Source organism: Cherax quadricarinatus, chromosome 100 (assembly GCF_038502225.1).
Source record: "Cherax quadricarinatus isolate ZL_2023a chromosome 100, ASM3850222v1, whole genome shotgun sequence".
In the NCBI taxonomy this organism is placed as follows: Eukaryota; Metazoa; Arthropoda; class Malacostraca; order Decapoda; family Parastacidae; genus Cherax; species Cherax quadricarinatus.
The window spans coordinates 6,360,900-6,383,163 of record NC_091391.1 but is presented as its reverse complement, the minus strand read 5'-3'; the positions used below and the strand labels follow the sequence as shown (position 1 = coordinate 6,383,163).

The 22,264-nt window shown below is 40.1% G+C and overlaps 1 long non-coding RNA gene across 3 annotated transcripts in view; it reads right to left on the bottom strand.

Annotated features, from left to right (window-relative positions):
* Positions 1 to 918: 918 nt before the first annotated feature.
* LOC138851108 (uncharacterized) overlaps positions 919 to 22,264 on the bottom strand; it is a 53,390-nt gene continuing 32,044 nt past the window's right edge. Inside the window, exons 4-7 of one of the 3 annotated variants that reach the window (XR_011390989.1) lie at positions 15,869 to 15,960; positions 13,646 to 13,856; positions 2,855 to 3,878; positions 919 to 1,806 (exon numbers count right to left, since the gene is read on the bottom strand). This is a non-coding gene — a long non-coding RNA (uncharacterized lncRNA). The remainder of the gene's footprint in view (positions 1,807 to 2,854; positions 3,879 to 13,645; positions 13,857 to 15,868; positions 15,961 to 22,264) is intronic. The other 2 variants (XR_011390990.1, XR_011390988.1) reach the window with 2 other exon arrangements.

Genomic DNA, 22,264 nt, shown 5'->3' with positions numbered 1-22,264 from the left:
CAGAGTACAAGTACTGTACTTCCCATGTCCAGAACTGTTACATCCTCTCTCATCCTTCAGAGTACAGGTACTGTACTTCCCACCTACAGAACTGTAACATCGTCACTCATCCTTCAGAGTACAGGTACTGTACTACCCACCTCCAGAACTGTAACATCCTCTCTCATCCTTCAGAGTACAAGTACTGTACTTCCCATGTCCAGAACTGTTACATCCTCTCTCATCCTTCAGAGTACAGGTACTGTACTTTCCACCTAAAGAACTGCAGGATCCTCATTCATCCTTCAGAATGAGGAAGTAACAGTGTATCCCGTGGGCGACGCAACAATCCAAATTTTTTACTTGTACAAAATTGTGTTGCAATTCTTTAATAATGCTATAACCACGTGTCAAATAAAACCACGTGAACCCTTTCAGGATCCGTGCTGTAGTTCTACGGCTTTGATTTGATGGTTCAAACAGTAGATCTACGCCGTGAGCTCAGCTCACTTTGATAAGCTGTAAGCAGTAAATTAGGGTCTAGATATGAGAGAATACATCAATGGGGTATGTGTGCACCACAAAACAAATCCTGCAACACACTGTATATAACGAGAAAAAAAACGACCGTAATTTTTCATTAAAATGGTGACTTTGCAGTTTTTTTTTTTTAGTTGTATTTGCAATTTCTTGGTCTCATTTGATAGAATGGCAGATATTTGACAGAAATAGAGGTGATTTTCATTGGTTTTAATACTGAAAATTGCTTGCAACTGAGCTCATTGAGGAAATGTTAAATTTTTGCCAATGTTCAAGAGTAAATAAATGACCTCACACGTCTGGCGGGTCTAATATACCTTCACATATGTGTTATTATTTACACAATTACAATATTGCACAACAGAAAATCTTCTATTTTTTGGTTTGAATAAAAATTCATTGTGAATAAAAAATCAAAATGGAATTCATTTGTAAAGCCTGATAACATAAGTAATCAACAGAGGAAATGTTAGTTTAGTGCCAGGAATGCCTGCATTGTTTATTCTGGACCCTATTTTGAAATTGGAATATTTTGAACTTTGCATTAAATTGGCCAAATTACCAATTTCCAATCACTATTTTGTAGTTGAAACAGTTGACTTGGCGATTTCTTGTGCTCAATTGATAGAATACAAGTAATACAGTGGACCCCCGCATAACGATCACCTCCGAATGCGACCAATTATGTAAGTGTATTTATGTAAGTGCGTTTGTACGTGTATGTTTGGGGGTCTGAAATGGACTAATCTACTTCACAATATTCCTTATGGGAACAAATTCGGTCAGTACTGACACCTGAACATACTACTGGAATGAAAAAATATCGTTAACCGGGGGTCCACTGTACTAGTGAAATAGTTAAGAATTTGGTTGACTGGAATAACATAATTAGCTTAATTATTATTATAATCAAAAAGAAGCGGTAAGCCACAAGGGTTAATTAGCCTAAAATGCGAGTCAAATTCGGCAAAATCACCGATGAGTAAATATCGCTGACACATCAAAATTCACGAGAGCAAAATTTCATCAATTTTCCTTGATCAAATTTCATACTTTTTGTTTTATTACCTTCAGAAAAAAATTCACTACCATTTCATAAGAAAAAATTATTTTTTTTTTAAATTCTTGGACCCTGGTGCACACTTTGAAATTTAGCCTCTGGACTTTGAAAGGGTTAAATGACTGTCTACTGTACAATAATGCAGTTGTATCAAACATACAATACTATATCAATAATCAAATTTTTGTTTTTAACACACCGGCTGTATCCCACAGAGGCAGGGCGACCTGAAAAGAAAAAATGAAGTATATTAAAAGAAAATTTAATAAAAATAAGTTTTTTTTCTTTTTAAATTTAGTAATTTACATAGAAGGGGCTACTAGTCCCTTACTCGCAACATTTTAGCTGCCTCTTATGACATACAGTGGACCCCCGCATAACGATCACCTCCGAATGCGACCAGTTATGTAAGTGTATTTATGTAAGTGCGTTTGTACGTGTATGTTTGGGGGTCTGAAATGGACTAATCTACTTCACAATATTCCTTATGGGAACAAATTCGGTCAGTACTGGCACCTGAACATACTTCTGGAGTGAAAAAATATCGTTAACCGGGGGTCCACTGTACATGGCTTACAGAGGAAGAATTCTTTCCCACTTTCAAAGGAGAATAATCAAATTTCAGTGGAACCTCTGGTTTTGTATGACCTAGTTGTCTGTATGTAAAACTTTAATTATTCTCTATACAATGTATTTTTTAATACTTTTGGGTGACGAACGGATTAACTGGATTTGTATTATGGGAAATATTAACAAAAAAAAATACATTTTATAGAGAATAACTCTAGTCTTACATACAAACTAAGGCATACAAAAACAGGTTCCACTGTATATCGTAAATAAATAAATCGATAACTATTACTAATAAACAATTCTATCTTTCAACAAACCGGCCGTGTCCCACCGAGGTGGGGTGACCAATAAAGAAAAACAAGTTTCTCTGTTTAAGTTCAGTAATGTATACAGGAGAAGGGGTTATTATCCCCTTGCTCCCGGCATTTTAGTTGCCTCTTACGACATGCATGGCTTACGGAGGAGGAACTCCATTTCACTTCTCCATGGAGACAGATACTAATTTATTAATGCAACTAAAGAAACTCTCATAATTAAAAGAAACGAGGCAAAGACACGAGCTTATAAAATGAGTAACCCTGATTGTGCCCAAAAAAGTGTGACTAACAGGTCCCAGCAGCTAAAAATGACGGAAAAATTGAGCGAGAGGACTGAGCAGAAAACCAATCTTACACCCCTCAGGATGGTAAACTTGAAACTTACCTTCACAAAGTATTCTTAATTAAAACTGGCTAGGACGACTGGTTGGAGAGCTCATGGCCATCCTGAGCTAATGTCTGCATGTTGGACTGCGTGCGGCCAGCAGTATCAGCCTCGTTGGTTAGGCCCTGATCCACCGGGAGGCCTTGTTGTGGACCAGACCGAGGGGGGCGTCGATCCTCGAAATACCCTCCAGGTAGATAGTTCACTCAGGTCAACAAAATCTTTGGTTGGCAATGGGAAATCAAAGCTGCTGGTGCTTTTAGAGTAAAGAACAATTGTTAGTGCAGTGGAAACCCTGGTGAATAAAAAAAGTAACATTGAAAGTAAATTTCTTGTTCGGCAGATTTATTTCAGATATATAAGACAAGTTAATTCTTTATTACCAAGACACTACAATCACCTAAAAGAAAATGTCAGATGTGAATTATTCAACTCCAGCACAAGAAGATCTTACAACAATTCATTTGGACATGAATATTCATCGTCAGCTTCTACGTGCAGGTTATTTGTGTTTTGCTGACGTCACAGTATTGTGCCTCTGTTCTTAATTCAGACATTAACGACGAGTCAGAGTTTTAGAGCACCACAGTAGGACTTAGTAGGATTTTGGAGCACCATAGTAATACTGTGGAGCACCACAGCAGGACTCAGGCCAGCCTGGTCTCTCTACCAGCACCTCCTCAGGAAGAGACCTAAAAGATTCCTAAAGAATGAAGCTACAGTAAGGGAGGAAAATTATATCTAGTATAGTTAACATTCATGTACCTATTAAGTTGATTTCTATTTAATGTTTATGTAAATGGCTCGGTTTACTTTATTTCTATTCCACCTACTTTTGTTGTAGCTGATTTCTGTAGACTTGAGTTCTGGAGGTGGGATGTACAGTACCTACACTCTGAAGGAGGGGTAGAGATGTTCACAGTTTTGTAGTATTGGTCCCCCTCGTCAAGAGTGTAATGGAGTGAATGACGGTGAAAGTCTTCTCTTATGAGGTCACCCTACCTCGGTGGGGGACGGTCAGTTCCTTGAAAAAAAATAAAATATTCATAACCAATTTCTACTGTACTGGACAATAAAGCAGACTGTAAATGGATGGGGTTGTAGGCGCCCTTATCAAACACAAACAATAAATATAAACCAGGAACGTACACGGTAAGCTGTCCAATTAGTTAGAAATAGAAATACAAATAGCTAGAGCTTCATTTAAGGAGGTTATTAATAGAGTATTCAAGAGGTTGCTAGTAGAATTACAGTAAATCAACCACTCAAATCATTATGAAGCTCTGTATAGTCTGCAGTCAATCAAACAAACGGGCTTCCACATGGATAAATTGTCATTTTTGTGGAAATTGGTGTCACGCCCCTTGTGCAGATATCCAAGAACTAGCTACAAGCAGTATTAAAACAGGGAAGTGTTTTTGGGTATGCCCAAATGAGGAAAATCTGTGGACTAAAATCACAAGGGTATTAAAAGAGGATAACATCAAAGCTGCTTTCATAGACAACCTGGAAGCTTTCTACAACAGATGGGAACATAAAAAGTCTGGGCTGAATGGTACTGCCCTTGATACTGGCCATGTAGCCAGAAACTGTAAGGCTGGAGGTGATGTCCTGGTAGTCAGTAAATGTGGGGCTGATAGTGCTGTCCTGGGAGACAGTAATGGTGAAGCCAGAGGTGCTGTCCTGGGAGACAGTAATAGTGAAGCTGGAGGTGCTGTCCTGAGAGACAGTAATGGTGAAGCTGGAGGTGCTGTCCTGAGAGACAGTAATGGTGAAGCTGGAGGTGCTGTCCTGGGAGACAGTAATGGTGAAGCTGGAGGTGCTGTCCTGGGAGACAGTAATGGTGAAGCTGGAGATTTTGTCCAGGTAGTCGGGAATTATACGCAGGAAGGAATACATATAAATGACCTCATAGGGGACAGGAACCGTAGTGGGGAAACAAGTGTAGTCAAAGATAAGATAAAACCAATATTGCAAACTAGAAATACCACAGGAAATAGCAAACAAGAGGACTCCACTAGCTATAGTGAGGATATATTACCAAAAACAACTGGTGGGAGCTCAATTGTTGGTGCTAGGGAGGATAGGAATAAGACAGGGAAACATGCACCAACAGGGAATACAGTCACAGAAACCCAAGGCAAACGGAAACCAAGCCTGTGCACATACTATGCACTTGGTATCTGCAGACATGGGAAATCTGGAAAAACAGACGGGACGTGCAACTATGACCACCCTAGAAAATGCCATGCCCATATGACAACAGGAAAATGCAAACTCCCTTCCTGTAAGCTTTTTCACCCTGAAATGTGTACCTCTTCAGTACAGGAAAGACTGTGCTATAACTTAAATTGCCAGGCACACCATCTAAAGGGTACAAAAAGATACAAAACATCCAGGCCATGGGAAAACCTGGGTAGCCACAGCCACTCAAGAGGGAGAGGTTTTTTAGTGCCAGGAAGGAAAAAAAACTGGCAGGAAATGGCAGAAATCGTACACCAAATCCAGTCATTCCTGGAGTGGAACCACAGTCGATGGCCTCCACTCCAAACCAACAGACACAGATACTAATGCCGGAAAAAAAATCCCCCCCAGTACCAACAATACCACCAGTCCGATGACATTCTTCTTTGCAAATATACAGGGTCTAAAGCCAGCAACAAACAACAAAATACCTTTCATCCGTGGACTGCTTGCAGAGGCAAAGGCAATGTTCGCGGCTTTCACTGAGACCCACATAAAGGATCACTTGGACAACGAAATATGGATCCCAGGTTACAACCTATACAGATGTGACAGAGTGAACAGGCAAAAGGGGGGGGGGGGGGGGGGGGGGTTGGCCTGTACATTGCAGAGTCACTTGTTTGCACAGAACTGCTAAATGCCTCAAATGATGTAGTGGAAGTTTTAGCAGTAAAGGTCGAGAACCAAAACCTAGTCATTGTGGTAGTCTACAAGCCTCCGGATGCAAAATCCCAGCAATTCCAGGAACAGCTGTTAAAAATTGACCACTGTCTGGAAAATCTTCCAGCTCCTGCACCCAACATCTTGCTCCTGGGGGATTTCAACTTAAGGCACCTAAAATGGAGGAATATAGCAAATAATATTGTTGCAGTAACAACACCAGGAGGCAGCTCTGATGAAAACTCACACTCACACGAGCTTTTAAATCTCTGCACAAAATTCAATTTAAACCAGCAAATACTAGAGCCTACTAGACTGGAGAATACACTAGACCTCATCTTCACTAACAATGATGATCTGATAAGAAATGTCACCATATCAAAACCAATATACTCAGATCACAACATAATTGAGGTTCAGACATGTATGCGTGGAGCCCCAGACCGACATAATGAGACTAGTCACGAGGGAGCATTCACCAAATTCAACTTCAATAACAAAACGTTTCATAATAAAGATACCTAACTGTTGCATATGTGTCATAAAGTGGGACCAAGTAAACCAAGTCCTAACCGATATAAGCTGGGAAGATGTACTAAGCAACACAGACCCCAACGTATGCCTAGAACAGATTAACTTGGTGGCACTCGATGTATGCACAAGGCTTATTCCTCTAAGAAAAAGGAGGAGTAGATGTAAAATAGAAAGAGACAGGCGCTCCCTTTACAGGCGACGGAAAAGAATAACAGAGCGGCTAAAAGAGGTCAATATATCTGAAATGCGTAGGGAGACACTGGTCAGAGAAATAGCAAGCATCGAACTCAAGCTAAAGGAATCTTATAGGAGTCAGGAATCGCGGGAAGAACTAAAAGCCATAAATGAAATCGAAAGAAACCCAAAGTATTTCTTCTCCTATGCCAAATCAAAGTCGAGAACAACATCCAGTATTGGGCCCCTACTTAAACAAGATGGGTCCTACACAGATGACAGCAAGGAAATGAGTGAGCTACTCAAGTCCCAATATGACTCAGTTTTTAGCAAGCCGCTAACCAGACTGAGAGTCGAAGATCAAAATGAATTTTTTATGAGAGAGCCACAAAATTTGGTTAACACAAGCCTATCCGATGTTATCCTGACGCCAAATGACTTCGAACAAGCGATAAATGACATGCCCATGCACTCTGCCCCAGGGCCAGACTCATGGAACTCCGTGCTCATCAAGAACTGCAAGAAGCCCCTATCACGAGCCTTTTCCATCCTATGGAGAGGGAGCATGGACACGGGGGTCGTCCCACAGTTACTAAAAACAACAGACATAGTCCCACTCCACAAAGGGGGCAGTAAAGCAACAGCAAAGAACTACAGACTGATAGCACTAACATCCCATATCATAAAAATCTTTGAAAGGGTCCTAAGAAGCAAGATCACCACCCATCTAGAAACCCATCAGTTACACAACCCAGGGCAACATGGGTTTAGAACAGGTCGCTCCTGTCTGTCTCAACTATTGGATCACTACGACAAGGTCCTAAATGCACTAGAAGATAAAAAGATTGCAGATGTAATATATACAGACTTTGCAAAAGCCTTCGACAAGTGTGACCATGGTGTAATAGCGCACAAAATGCGTGCTAAAGGAATAACAGGAAAAGTCGGTTGATGGATCTATAATTTCCTCACTAACAGAACACAGAGAGTAGTCGTCAACAGAGTAAAGTCCGAGGCAGCTACGGTGAAAAGCTCTGTTCCACAAGGCACAGTACTCGCTCCCATCTTGTTCCTCATCCTCATATCCGACATAGACAAGGATGTCAGCCACAGCACCGTGTCTTCCTTTGCAGATGACACCCGAATCTGCATGACAGTGTCTTCCATTGCAGACACTGCAAGGCTCCAGGCGGACATCAACCGAATCTTTCAGTGGGCTGCAGAAAACAATATGAAGTTCAACGATGAGAAATTTCAATTACTCAGATATGGTAAACATGAGGAAATTAAATCTTCATCAGAGTACAAAACAAATTCTGGCCACAAAATAGAGCGAAACACCAACGTCAAAGACCTGGGAGTGATCATGTCGGAGGATCTCACCTTCAAGGACCATAACATTGTATCAATCACATCTGCTAAAAAAATGACAGGATGGATAATGAGAACCTTCAAAACTAGGGAGGCCAAGCCCATGATGACACTCTTCAGGTCACTTGTTCTATCTAGGCTGGAATATTGCTGCACACTAACAGCACCTTTCAAGGCAGGTGAAATTGCTGACCTAGAAAATGTACAGAGAACCTTCACGGCGCGCATAACGGAGATAAAACACCTCAATTACTGGGAGCGCTTGAGGTTCCTGAACCTGTATTCCCTGGAACGCAGGCGGGAGAGATACATGATTATATACACCTGGAAAATCCTAGAGGGACTAGTACCGAACTTGCACACGAAAATCACTCACTACGAAAGCAAAAGACTTGGCAGACGATGCAACATCCCCCCAATGAAAAGCAGGGGTGTCACTAGCACGTTAAGAGACCATACAATAAGTGTCAGGGGCCCGAGACTGTTCAACTGCCTCCCAGCATACATAAGGGGGATTACCAACAGACCCCTGGCAGTCTTCAAGCTGGCACTGGACAAGCACCTAAAGTCGGTTCCTGACCAGCCGGGCTGTGGCTCGTACGTTGGTTTGCGTGCAGCCAGCAGCAACAGCCTGGTTGATCAGGCTCTGATCCACCAGGAGGCCTGGTCACAGACCGGGCCGCGGGGGCGTTGACCCTCGGAACTCTCTCCAGGTAAACTCCAGGTATCTAATAGCCAGGCTGGTAATAAAATATTACAAGTGCCCCAATCTGGAAATGAATCAGAAGGAAAGTTTCCCCTGTAGAGAGACACTGGAATGTGAAATTGCCGATTTCGATCAGGTGGACCCCGGGCTTAAACATGAGAACCACCAACAAAGTCCCAATCTTTGTTTTTAACAAGGGTCACTGAGTAATTCTGATATGACTTTTTTTTATATCAAAAAATGCATTGTGTGTGAATTAGCTAAAATGGATATGTAAAAGTGGTTTGCATTTATAGTGGATTCTTGGTTATCTATAGAAAATCAGCTGCATATGTAATTCACCACACAAGGTGGTATATTAAGTCCCACATTATTTAATATATTAATCAATACCCTACTTAAATATTCAAATACCCTCCGTAATACCACACTTAGCTATGCTGATGATATTCTCGTACATACTTAAACTTTTCTGGAAAGGCAAAAAACTAAATCATAATACAGAATGTCTTTGATAATCTTGACCTTACACGCTGTAGAAAAAAAAGAAAAAAAATTACACATCAGTTTTACAAGCTAAGAGCTGTTATCTTACCTCATCTCATTTCAAAAACCAGCACTTCCACCCAGCATGGGTGGAAGTGCTGGTCATGTTTTCTTCTTACACTTACTGTTGCTGTTCACCTAGACGCAAGCAAGTACAGCGGAACCTAGGTTTCCATATGCCCTAGTTTGTATGTAAAACTATAGTTATCCTCTATAATGTCAGTTTATTTTGTCTTTAAATAAAGTATCTATGAAATATAGGGGGTGGTAGGAGAAAATTTTCAAACAGCTTCAGGGAGAACCTTGAGTTTTCCCTGAAACAAGTTTATTCTTTTCTCTGAGGATGAGGGTCCCTAGGACAGTTCCAGAGGTGGTACCTCCCTATATTTTACTCTATAAAATGTATTTTTTGTTAATATTTTTGGGTGTCTGGAACAGATCAATTGGTTTTACAATTACATCTCTATGGACAATGTATATATGGCTTAAGGTGGAATGAAAATAGCTGTAGAAAATCTTACAACGAAAATACGTACAAGAAAAATACGATCTGGCATACACCCATACAGTGGAACCTCGACTTATGAGTGTCCCAACATACGAGTCTTTCGAAATATGAGCTGTCGCTCAGTTGATTATTTTGCTCCGAGTTACAAGCGAGCTTCTCCATCAACCCACACACCTCACTTGTTTATCTATGATTTCATGCTTTAATTCCATCGATATCATCCTCTTTCTTCTCAACACTGTCCTTTCCACTTACTTTCTTAGGACCCATGGTTAGAAAAAAAAAACTTGGCAAAATAACGTCAGAAAAATGCAAGCAAAACATGAGAGAAGTGCTTCCACAGCGAGGTAAACAGACTAATTTGGCAGCATTCTGAAGCTCATTATTATAATTATTATTAATTTAAGGAACTGAAGCTCACTCATTATTATTATTAATTTAGGGAACTGGAACACAGATCCAATTCCCTAGATCAAGAGCCCCTCACCAGTGTCGAGGTTCCTTGACACTGGTGAGGGGCTCTTGATCTAGGGAATTGGATCCATGTTCCAGTTCCCTAAATTATTATTAATAATGAGTGAGCTTCAGAAAGCTGCCACTAGTTGGTGCAGCAAACACCATATCATGTCAATAGCTGCCTTTCTACTGTGTACTTATGATTGTAGTTCGATCCCTGACAAGGATGGAAACACTGGGCACATTTCCTTACACCTATCGTCCTGTTCACTATCAGCAAGTAGGTACCTAGGTATTAGGCGACTGGTGTGGGTGGCATCCTGGGGGACAAGACTGAGGACCACAATGGAAATAAGACAGTCTCTCAATAATGCACTGACTTTCTTGGGTTGTCCTATGTGACTACTTACGAAGTCCTACTTAATAGTCTATACATGTATCTAGTTCTTAAGTAACATTCAAGCCTTATGATTAGTTGCCTGGAATGCATTACATACAGTGCTAGTCATGGCATTATGCTGGGTGAGTGCCCCGGAATAATGCCATGAAGAAAATCAAAGGCCTACCATACAGGGGGGGTCTTTCTTCGTCAGTGCATTATGCCAGGTAGCAACCATTAGCATGAAGTCATGCCGCCACACTCTACAGCGACTCCTCAGTGTTCACGTGGCTGCGATGGTGAGAGGAAGTGTTGCACTTTTGTCTTTCATCTGCCCCATCTTTTGTCCAGTGTTCCCTTCGGTTTTGGAGCTATACATGTTTGATTATGGGTAAAAGGAAGTCTTTAACACCTGAAACTATAGCTTAAATCATAGGGCTTCACAAAGCTGGGCACTAGATGAAAGAGGTAGTGGAGAATGTTAGTGTGTGTGAGCGTTCAGTGAGGAACTGGGTGCTGCTTTTCAAGGTTGGTGGCGGTGTCAAGTTACTGTATGCCAAACCTCGGCCTGGCCCCTCAAAGTCAACATCTGTTCGTACCTTAACTGTGTTAAAGCAGCAGTTAGAGAGTACTCCTAAGACAACTGCTAGAGAATTGAAAGAAATGAACTCACATCTTCTCTCAGAGGTGTCTAAGACCTGTTAACAGACGTGTGTCAGAACTGGGCTACAGTAGTCACCACCAGGTTAAGAAACCGATCCTCTCCAAGCCACAGAAGAAACGTAGGATGGATTATGCAAAGAAGTATCTTCACTGGACTCTTCAACAGTGGTCTGAAGTACTTTGGAGTGATGAAGAACCTTCACCGTCACCTGTAATTATGGGGGACGTGTACCAGCCCAGAGGTAGTGACCCCGCTAGACCCATGCTACAACTGTGGGACCACCAAACACTCAGACTTGCTCATGGTTTCGGGGTGTGACAATTTACCTGAGGCGTTTGACAAGTGTGGGGCTACAGTTTTTATGTAGGATGGTGCACCGTGTCATATCACCAAGTCTATAGTTCAGTAGCTTAAGGACTGTGAAGTGAGGTTGTTTAATAACTGGCCAGGTAATTCCCCAGACCTAAACCCTATTGAGAACTTCTGGTCAATAGTGAAACGAAGTTTACTGGGAAAGGATATCAGTTACATCCCACGGCTGGAGGCTGCTCTACACGAGACATGGAATAATATTCCTCCCCAAACCCTCAAGAATTTGAGTGTGTCTTCCAACATGGCTGAGGGACATGATTATGTGTAAAGGACGCAGCACCAAGTACTGAAACCTCAGTAAGTATGCAAATATATATACAGGTCTCCTTCCACATTCGCAAGGGTTAGGGAATCAAAAATCTCACGAATGTTGAAAAATCATGAATGTTTGGTGCCCCAATACAGTGGACCCCCGGTTAACGATATTTTTTCAATCCAGAAGTATGTTCAGGTGCCAGTACTGACCGAATTTGTTCCCATAAGGAATATTGTGAAGTAGATTAGTCCATTTCAGACCCCCAAACATACACGTACAAACACACTTTCATAAATACACTTACATAATTGGTCGCTTTCGGAGGTGATCGTTATGCGGGGGTCCACTGTATATTGTAGGGGAATATAATAACAGCATTTACTTAGCCTAACAATACTGCTTCCTTAACCTACTGAACCATAAACAATCATGAAACACATGAAAACAAAATATTGTACTAGTGCCAGTCCTTTAGTAAAGTTGAGAAAGATTATAGAATTCAAGAAAGAACTCGTAGCAGAGTACCAAAATGGAGGAGGAAGAGGGGAGAATGTACCTTCTTCAGTGATTCTACGATATGTATGATACTAAAGCAGCATGAGTCGATGAAGGCTATAGAGCCAGCCAGTGATAAAGTGTAGCATTAACAGTGGAGAAAGTGATTAATCGATAGAAAAAGGACAGCACGAACCTAACCCCTCCAATGTTGTTGGTGTTATATAGGGCAACTGACAACACCATCATCTCTAGTCTCTACCGCCTCAACCACCACTATGTACGGCTTGTCTCGGTGGCTTATAAACCCAACACAACACTCGTGACATAATGACATTTTATTCACTCTCGAGTATATGTCATGTTTCTATGTTATTAATATTGTTTATTATGTCATATTAGATGAATTGTGATAGATAAATAAACCGTAGAGTTGATTTTAGTGTCATTGAAGGACTATCTTGTCCTATCTCCAAACAAACTCTGCCACTGCCACAATTCCTAACGTATGTAATGACATTTTAAATGATTGGGCGGCTGGGAATTCATGAATGTTCGAAGCCCACAAAAATGGAAAACGCGAATGTTGAGGGGGACCTGTATTATAATCTTTCATAGCACGTGTTTGTGTTTTAGTACATTTGGAGGAGGGGCGGCATAATGTCATGACTAGCACTGTTAGTGGTTTTCTGTGCCTACAAAAACATTTTCACACAAAATTCATAATTTGTACTACAAATAAAAATTTTATTACACAGTAGTTACCTCTTATCTGCGGGGACCTGCCACGGATGCCAAAACCTCGTGCCTTATAGTAGTCAACCCAATACGTAAGTCCTATACTCATACATGCATACGTGGAGAATTGTAACTGATGGGAATCGCTTCACAGCTTCTCTTAGGCTTTGAAGAACTATCCCCTCATGGAAGGTTCCTTGATGTTGGTGAGGGGCTCTTGATTTAGTGAATTGGAACTGTGCTCCAGTTCCCCGAATTAAGCCTGAATGCCTTCCACATCCCCCCCCGGGCGCTGTATAATCCTACGGGTTTAGCGCTTCCCCTTTGATCATAATAAAAATAATAATTTGAAGAACTATTAGTGTCTCTATTTTTTCACTTCGAAGCCATTATTATGCAGAATTAAGAGGTATTTTTGGGCCGAAGTAAACAATGGATAAACTATAGATACTGAATCAGTGGATACGAGGGTTCTACCGTATTGTGTGTTTTCTACTATTTTTTATTCCACGTAATATGTTAGTTATAAGTGGCCACATTTTTAAAGGGGTGGACCAATAAGCCAGTGGAAGGCCTTGGTCAGATGACCAAAAGCTCCAATGGTGGGTCATCATCTAAGACCCACATCAGGAAACACTTGTACTGTTTTCTGACAAACCTTACCTAGACTAACCTTCATTCCACGTACCTTGTTTGACCTCTGGAAATACTGTGGCTCCCTCCAGGAACGAAGTATATCTGGAGTGTGTTCAGGGGGGTCAATGCCCCCTGCAGCATGGTCCATGACCAGGCCTTGCGGTGGATCAGGGACAGATCAACCAGGCTGTTACTGCTGACCGCACGCAGGTTCTCTTGTAAATCTCCGGCATTTCCTCAGCATGCCTTGTTGATGCTAAACCCTATAAAATAATCTTACTTTAGTTACATAATTCACACAATACTCAAAACAAATAATTCACACAATACTCAAAACAAATACTATATTATCAAAAAAAAAAAACTCTAAGATGAGGTAGATACAACTGAGAAAACTCTAGTAACATTTATCACATGCAATAAAATGAAAGTATCAGAAATAAATAACATAAGAATTACAAATACTATATTACAAAAAAAATAGCTATTACAGTGGACCCCCGCATAACGATTACCTCCGAATGCGACCAATTATGTAAGTGTATTTATGTAAGTGCGTTTGTACGTGTATGTTTGGGGGTCTGACTAATCTACTTCACAATATTTCTTAAATGGACCTAATCTATCTTCACAATAGTGCGTTTGTACTTATGGACTAATCTAACAAATTCGGTCAGTACTGGCACCTGAACATACTTCTGGAGTGAAAAAATATCGTTAACCGGGGGTCCACTGTACTAAGAAAAGGAAGACACAAAATTGACAAAACTAACATTTTTCACCTACAATAAAATTAATATATTCACACAAATTACAAATAAAATTATAGACAATTTTTTTTTTTTTTCAACAAGTTGGTCGTCTCCCACCGAGGCAGGGTGACCAAAAAAAGAAAAAAAATACCCAAAAAGAAAATACTTTCATCATTCAACACTTTCACCTCATTCATACATAATCACTGTTTTTGCAGAGGTGCTCAGAACACAACAGTTTGGAAGTATATACATATAAAGATACACAACATATCCCTCCAAACTGCCAACATCCCAAACCCCTCCTTTAGAGTGCAGACATTGTACTACCCATTTCCAGGACTCAAGTCCGGCTATATAAAATAACCGGTTTCCCTGAATCCCTTTACTAAATATTACCCTGCTCACACTCCAACAGCTCATCAGGTGCCAAATACCATTTGTCTCCATTCACTCTTATCCAACACGCTCACACACACTTGCTGGAAGTCCAAGCTCCTTGCCCACAAAACCTAATTTACCCCCTCCCTCCAACCTTTTCTAAGACCCCTACCCTGCGTTCATTCCCCTACAGATTTATATACTCTCCAAGTCATTCTACTTTGATCCATTCTTTCTAAGTGACCAAACCACCTCAACAACCCCTCTTCAGCCCTCTGACTAATACTTTTAGTAACTCCACACCTTCTCCTAATTTCCACACTCTGAATTCTCTGCATAATATTTACACCACACATTGCCTTTAGACAGGACATCTCTACTGCCTCCAACCATCTCCTCGCTGCAGCATTTGCAACCCAAGCTTCACACCCTTATAAATCTGTTGGTACCACTATACTTTAATACATTCCCTTCTTTGCATCCATGGATAACGTTTTTTGTCTCCACATATACCTCAACGCACCACTCACCTTTTTTCCTTCATCAATTCTATGGTTAACCTCATCCTTTATAAACCCATCCACTGACACATCAACTCCCAAATATCTGAAAACATTCACTTCTTCCATACTCCCTCTTTCCAATGTGATTTCCAATTTTTCTTTATCTAAATCATTTGATACCCACATTACCTTACTCTTATCTATGTTCATTTTCAACTTTCTACCTTTACACACACTACCAAACTCGTCCATTAACCTTTGCAACTTTTCTTTAGAATCTCCCATAAGCACAATATCACCAGCAAAAAGTAACTGTCAACTCCCATTTTGGATTTGATTCCCCATAATTTAATCCCACTCCTCTCCCCAACACCCTAGCATTTACTTCTATTATAACCCCATCTATATATTAAACAACCATGGTGACATTACACATCCCTGTCTAAGACCTACTTTTACTGGGAAGTAGTCTCCCTCTCTTCTACACACCCTAACCTGAGCCTCACTATCCTCATAAAAACCCTTTACAGCATTTAGTAACTTACCACCTATTCCATATACTTACATCTGCCACATTGCTCCCCTATCCACTATCATATGCCTTTTCTAAATCCATAAATGCAATGAAAACTTCCCTACCTTTAACCATATATAAAAAAGGCTCCACCAGGAATCGAACCTGAGTCTGCTGCTTTAAAGACTGACCACCGTACCTCAGCTATTATCTTCAGCTATGAAACAAAAAATAAGAGGATAGCATGAATATATAAAACAAAGACACACAAACAGTTCTATAAGAAAATAGAAACGAAGCTAGGTTAAGTCATCAGACAGTAAAAAAAATACAATTAACCCTTAAACTGTCCAAACGTAGATTTACGTTCACATGCATAGCATTCCAAACGTAGATCTACGTTTTTTTTTACATTTGAAAGCATGTAAAAAAAAGTAGATCTACGTTTGGAGCACTATGCACGTGAACATAGATCTACGTTTGGAGCACTATGCACGTGAACACAGATCTACGTTTGGACAGTTTAAGGGTTAAAACAAGCAATCTTCAGTCAAAAAGAAAACATCAGAAATACCAGACAAGTAATATTAGTAATGTAGGCAAGGCACTAAATGAAAAAAATAATTTAAAGATAGGCTAGTGTAGAGACTAAGATAAGCTAGTCACATTGTTGTGATACACACACATTACATCGTCAATTTATTATTAGTCCTAAAGTTAACCAAAATCTCACAATATACAAGTGTATAAGGTACAAGACATCTATATAATAGACCCCCTTCTAAGGGGGATTACCAATAGACCCCTTAGTGTCTTCAAGACCCCCTGGTTGTCAAGAACCCTGACTGTCTTCAAGAGGGAGCTGGACACACACAATCAGTACCTCACCAACCTTGCTGTGGTTAGTTTACATGCAGCCAGCAGTAAAAACCTGGTTGACGAGGTTTTGATCCACCATCAGGCATGGTCATGAACCATGCTGCAGGGAATTCTAACACCCTCCAGGTATTACTCCTACCGCAGGAAATAATAGCTAGAACCGAGTCTATGACAAGCCGTAATCACACAACAGAGCAGAAAAGTAGTGTGAAGGACTTGCGAGTGTTTATGTCACAGGATCTCACCAATTATCACAACAATCGCTATCACATCTGCGAGGAAAATGATGGGATGGATAATAAGAACCTTCAAAATAATGAATGCCAAGACAATGATGATCCTTTTTATATCGCTTTCTCTAGGCTGGAATACTACTGTATGTTAACATCTTCATTCATGGAAGGTGAAATCATAGATCTAGAGAATTGAAAACTGCTGTATTAGTGAATTGCTGTAAAGCAAGGCGTAGTAAAGTGGGGCCTGTCTGTATAATGGACCCTACATATATAATAGAACCAACATATATAATACAGGAGACCCTCCAATTTAAGAGGGTTAGGAGATCAAGAACCTAGCGAATCTTTAAAATTTGCAAATGTTTGGTGCACAAATATGATGCAGGGAAATATAATATTATACTTTAGTGTTCGTGAATGTTTCGATGGGCAAATATATTGTAGGGAAATACAGTGGACCCCCGCATAACGATCACCTCGGAATGCGACCAATTATGTAAGTGTATTTATGTAAGTGCGTTTGTACGTGTATGTTTGGGGGTCTGAAATGGACTAATCTACTTCACAACATTCCTTATGGGAACAAATTCGGTCAGTACTGGCACCTGAACATACTTCTGGAGAGAAAAAATATCGTTAACCGGGGGTCCACTGTATAATAATAGCATTTACTTAGTCTAACAATACTGCACCTTCAGTGCTCTGGGGTTGGCAGCTTTATAAATAAAGCCTGGCTTTACCATGTGCCCAGCAGCGTTAGCACAGCCTTAATCTGCATCAGTTTATCATAGCCTTGAACCCTAGTGCACTCTTCTCCTTGGTGATGAAGGTCCTGGCAGGCATCTTCCAATACAGGGCTATTTCATCCATATTCCACACCTGCTCAGGCCTGTATCCCTTCTCATTGATGATTTTTTCAAAGTGCAAGGGAATACAGGTGCCGACACGTGATCTGCCGAACCTGACTCTCCACTCGTCTTCAGGTTATGCAGGGAGAACCATCTCATAAATTTATCAAACCATCCTTTACTTGCTAGGAAGTCAGGATGGATGATAACTGGACAATGATTGAGTGGCAGACTGGCGGGCTGCCAGTGAGGGGGTAAGAGGGAGGGTAATAGGGACGTGACAGGAAGTTTTTTCCATGCTTTTTCCTCTATTTTAGTAAATATGATTGGGAAACTGGGTATTCGCAAATGTTCGAAGCTCGCAAAAGTGGAGGGCTAGCTGTAGAAGCTACATATAATGGACACAACATATATAATAGACCACACACAACACTGCACATACATATACAGTGTATAACAGATCATACATATATAATAGAATGCACATATAATGGACCATGCATACATAACAGACCATACATATATAATAGGCCATATAGTGGAACCTGTCTTCGTTTGCCCTGGTTGTCAAATTCGATTTCCGATGACTTATTTTGTCAAAATTTTGTCCCAGTTTTCGTTCATCACCTCGGTTTTCGTTGGTCCGCCGTACTGAACATGTACACCTGCCAGCGCCCACACAAAGCATCCCACGCGTTCCAAGTCAGTTTGGCTTTGTTTCTTGAGTGGGCATTACCCTGCATGTTCATTCAAAACATTTCGTAATAATCCATTGTTTTTGTCCTTGTTTATTGAGTGTGACTGCTAAATAAGCCACCATGGGGCCAAAGAAAGTTCCGAGTGCCAGCCCTTTGATAAAGGTGAGAAACAATAGAATTCAAGAAAGAACTCATAGCATGGGGTTGGATGTGAGTGGCTTGGATATGGAAGAGTTGGTGAATGACCACAGGGAAGAGCTAACCACTGAAGAGCTGCAACACCAACTGGAACAGCAATACATCGCAGCTGAGGAAGTTGCTTCAGAGGAGGAAGAGGGGAGAATGTGCCTTCTTCAGTGATTAAAGATGTGTGTGAAAAGTGGAGTGAGTTGCAAAGGTTTGTGGAGAAATATCACCCTAACAAAGCTGTTGCAAGCCATGTCTGCAACATGTTCAATGACAATGCCTTGTCCCATTTTAAGCAAATCTTAAAGAGACGCCTCTAAACACATTTTTTGTGTGACAGGGGTCCAATACCAATAAGACAATGAAGGAAACCCTGGATAGGGACTTGATACCTGAAGTCCTTACGGAAGGGGATTCCCATTCCAACCAATAACCTCTCCTCCCTCTCCCCTCCTTGCGTCTTCCAACAAGAGTCTTCAATAAAAGTAAAAATGTTAAATGCTCATTTATCCATTTCATTAGTCCTTTATATTTATTTCTCATTGTTTTCTGTATGTAAAATTGTAGTTATTCTCCATAAAATGTATTTTTTAATACTTTTGGGTGTCTCGAATGGATTAATTATATTTGCAATTAACCCTTAAACGGTCCAAACAAATCGACGTTCAAATTCCTAATGCTACAAAAGTAAATCTACTTTTTTTAACATTTTCAAATGTAACAAAAAAATGTAGATAAAAGTTTTTTTTACACGTTTTCAAATGTAAAACAAAAAAGAAGATCTACATTTTTTTACATACTTTCGGATGTTGAAAAAACGTATATATACGTTTGGACCATTTAAGGGTTAATCCGCTACAGTTTTCATTGACTTCGGTTTTCATCAGACTTTCTGGAACGAATTAATGACGAAAACCAAGGTTCCACTCTACATATATAATAGACTGTGCATACACATGATGTACATATACAAGACACCACATACGCAATAGAATGCACATACTAGAATGCACATACTAGAATGCACATATATAATAGACTGTACATATATAATAGACCATACATATATACAGTAGGGCCCCACTTATACGGCGGGTTAGGTTCCAGGCTGTCGCCGGAAAGCAGACATTGCCGGAAGGCAGAACGCCATTTTTTTTCCATTTATAAATGTATATAAATGCAAGACAACAAGTTTACACTAAATTATATTAAGTTAGTAATAGAACCAGGTATTAAAAACACACAAAGTAAAATACATTCACAGTAAATTCATTACTTATCTTAAAGTATTTGTAATCTTAATGTAGGGAGAGAGGAGAGTAGCACTTATTTGTAGGAAGTCAGGTGCAGGTAGCCCAGGTGTAGGTAGCTCTGGCTCCCCGTCTCATACTTAATATACGATATTTAAAACATCCCAGAGAGGTAAAATACACATACAGTACACTCATTATTTACCTTAAAATATGTGTAGTATTAATATAGGAAGAGAGGTGAGTAGTATTTATTTGTAGAAAGTCAGTGTAGGTAGCCAGTAGGTGTAGCCGGTAGGTGTAGTGCCTGGGCTACACCTACCGGCTACCTACACTGTGGCCCAGAGCCATATTATTAACATCGACATGCCTTGTTCACTGAATTTAATCATTTCTAGCAACTACGTTTAGATGCCATCATAAACGAAGGTAGAAGTAATGAATAATTCATGCCGAAAATTGTAAACAAAAGCGGAGTAAGGGAGTGGCTGGGCCAAACGCAGATTCATACACGTTTTCTCTGATGGCTGAGCAGAGAAAACGTAATGTTGTCCCTCCACCCGGCTACCACACAGCTCTACAAGTATTATTATCAGAGCACACATAAAATATGCAATAAATGCCAGACAACAAGTTTACACTACTTATATTAAGTTACCAATAGAAATATGCATTAAAAACACAGTAAAAGGTAAGATACACACAGAGTACACATTAATATTAAAATTATTTTATTATCACACTGGCCGATTCCCACCAAGGCAGGGTGGCCCGAAAAAGAAAAACTTTCACCATCATTCACTCCATCACTGTCTTGCCAGAAGGGTGCTTTACACTACAGTTTTTAAACTGCAACATTAACACCCCTCCTTCAGAGTGCAGGCACTGTACTTCCCATCTCCAGGACTCAAGTCCGGCCTGCCGGTTTCCCTGAACCCCTTCATAAATGTTACTTTGCTCACACTGTGTGAGAGGTGAGTGGCAGGGTGTTTATTGAATAAAATCAGAATGGCACACCATCATCCTCTAACTTGGCACTTAAAGCAAGAGGCTTACAACTTCTCTTTTTATTACAGCTAACCTTAGACGCCATCGTCAATGAGAGCCAACTAGTTAACGAAAGAGTAAACGAGACGATCACTTGGTCAGGCGAAATAAATGCGTATTAATATGTGTCTACTTTTAGTTCATTCACGTACGTTTGTAAGAGTTTGTAAAACATTTACCTCGATATTTTTTATTTTAATAATAATTACCTCACAATACAAATACTCTTACAATGTGTACAAGTTGTACAAGTTAGTACAGAATAAACAAACAGTAACACACCATTTTTAGAGTGAATGAAAATAATAATAATATTTTCTTTTTTAACAAGTCGGCCGTCTCCCACCGAGGCAGGGTGACCCAAAAAAGAAAGAAAATCCCCAAAAAGAAAATACTTTCATCATCATTCAACACTTTCACCTCACTCACACATTATCACTGTTTTTGCAGAGGTGCTCAGAACACAACAGTTTAGAAGCATATACGTATGAATAACAAAAAGGCACAATACCGTGACTGGAACAATACACAAGTGTGACTTTGTCAATGGTCCAAGTCGGACCGAAACGTCGCCGTAAGCTTCTCTCTTTTATGTGCGGGTTATTTGTGTATATGCGTATGAAGATACACAACATATCCCTCCAAACTGCCAATATCCCAAACCCCTCCTTTAGAGTGCAGACATTGTACTTCCCATTTCCAGGACTCAAGTCCGACTATATGAAAATAACCAGTTTCCCTGAATCCCTTCACTAAATATTACCCTGCTCACACTCCAAAAGATCGTCAGGTCCCAAGTGCCATTCGTCTCCATTCACTCCTATCTAACACGCTCATGCATGCTTGCTGGAAGTCCAAGCCCCTCGCCCACAAAACCTTCTTTACACCCTCTCTCCAACCCTTTCGAGGACAACCCCTACCCCGCCTTCCTTCCCCTATAGATTTATGTGCTTTCCATGTAATAATAATAATAATAATAATAATAATAATATTATTATTATTATTATTATTATTATAAAAAACACTAAACCCACAAGGGTCGTGAATTGCTATACATAGAGTAAAGGCATACGAAAAGAATATTTTTCTACAGTTATCCCCCAGTTTGACTAGAGAAAATGTAATTCTTCCGACACTACCTACACAGCTGCTTTGTAAACAAATCTCATATTTACATCAATTTTTATTCTGTGAGTGTATGTATCATGTTTATATGCTATGTAATGGGTTTCATATATAATTTTGAGGAAAATATCAGATGAATTAACCCTTAAACGGTCCAAACAGATCGACGTTCAAATTCGTAATGCTACAAAAGTAGATCTACTTTTTTTTACATATTTTCAAATATAACAAAAAAAAATATAGATAAAAGTT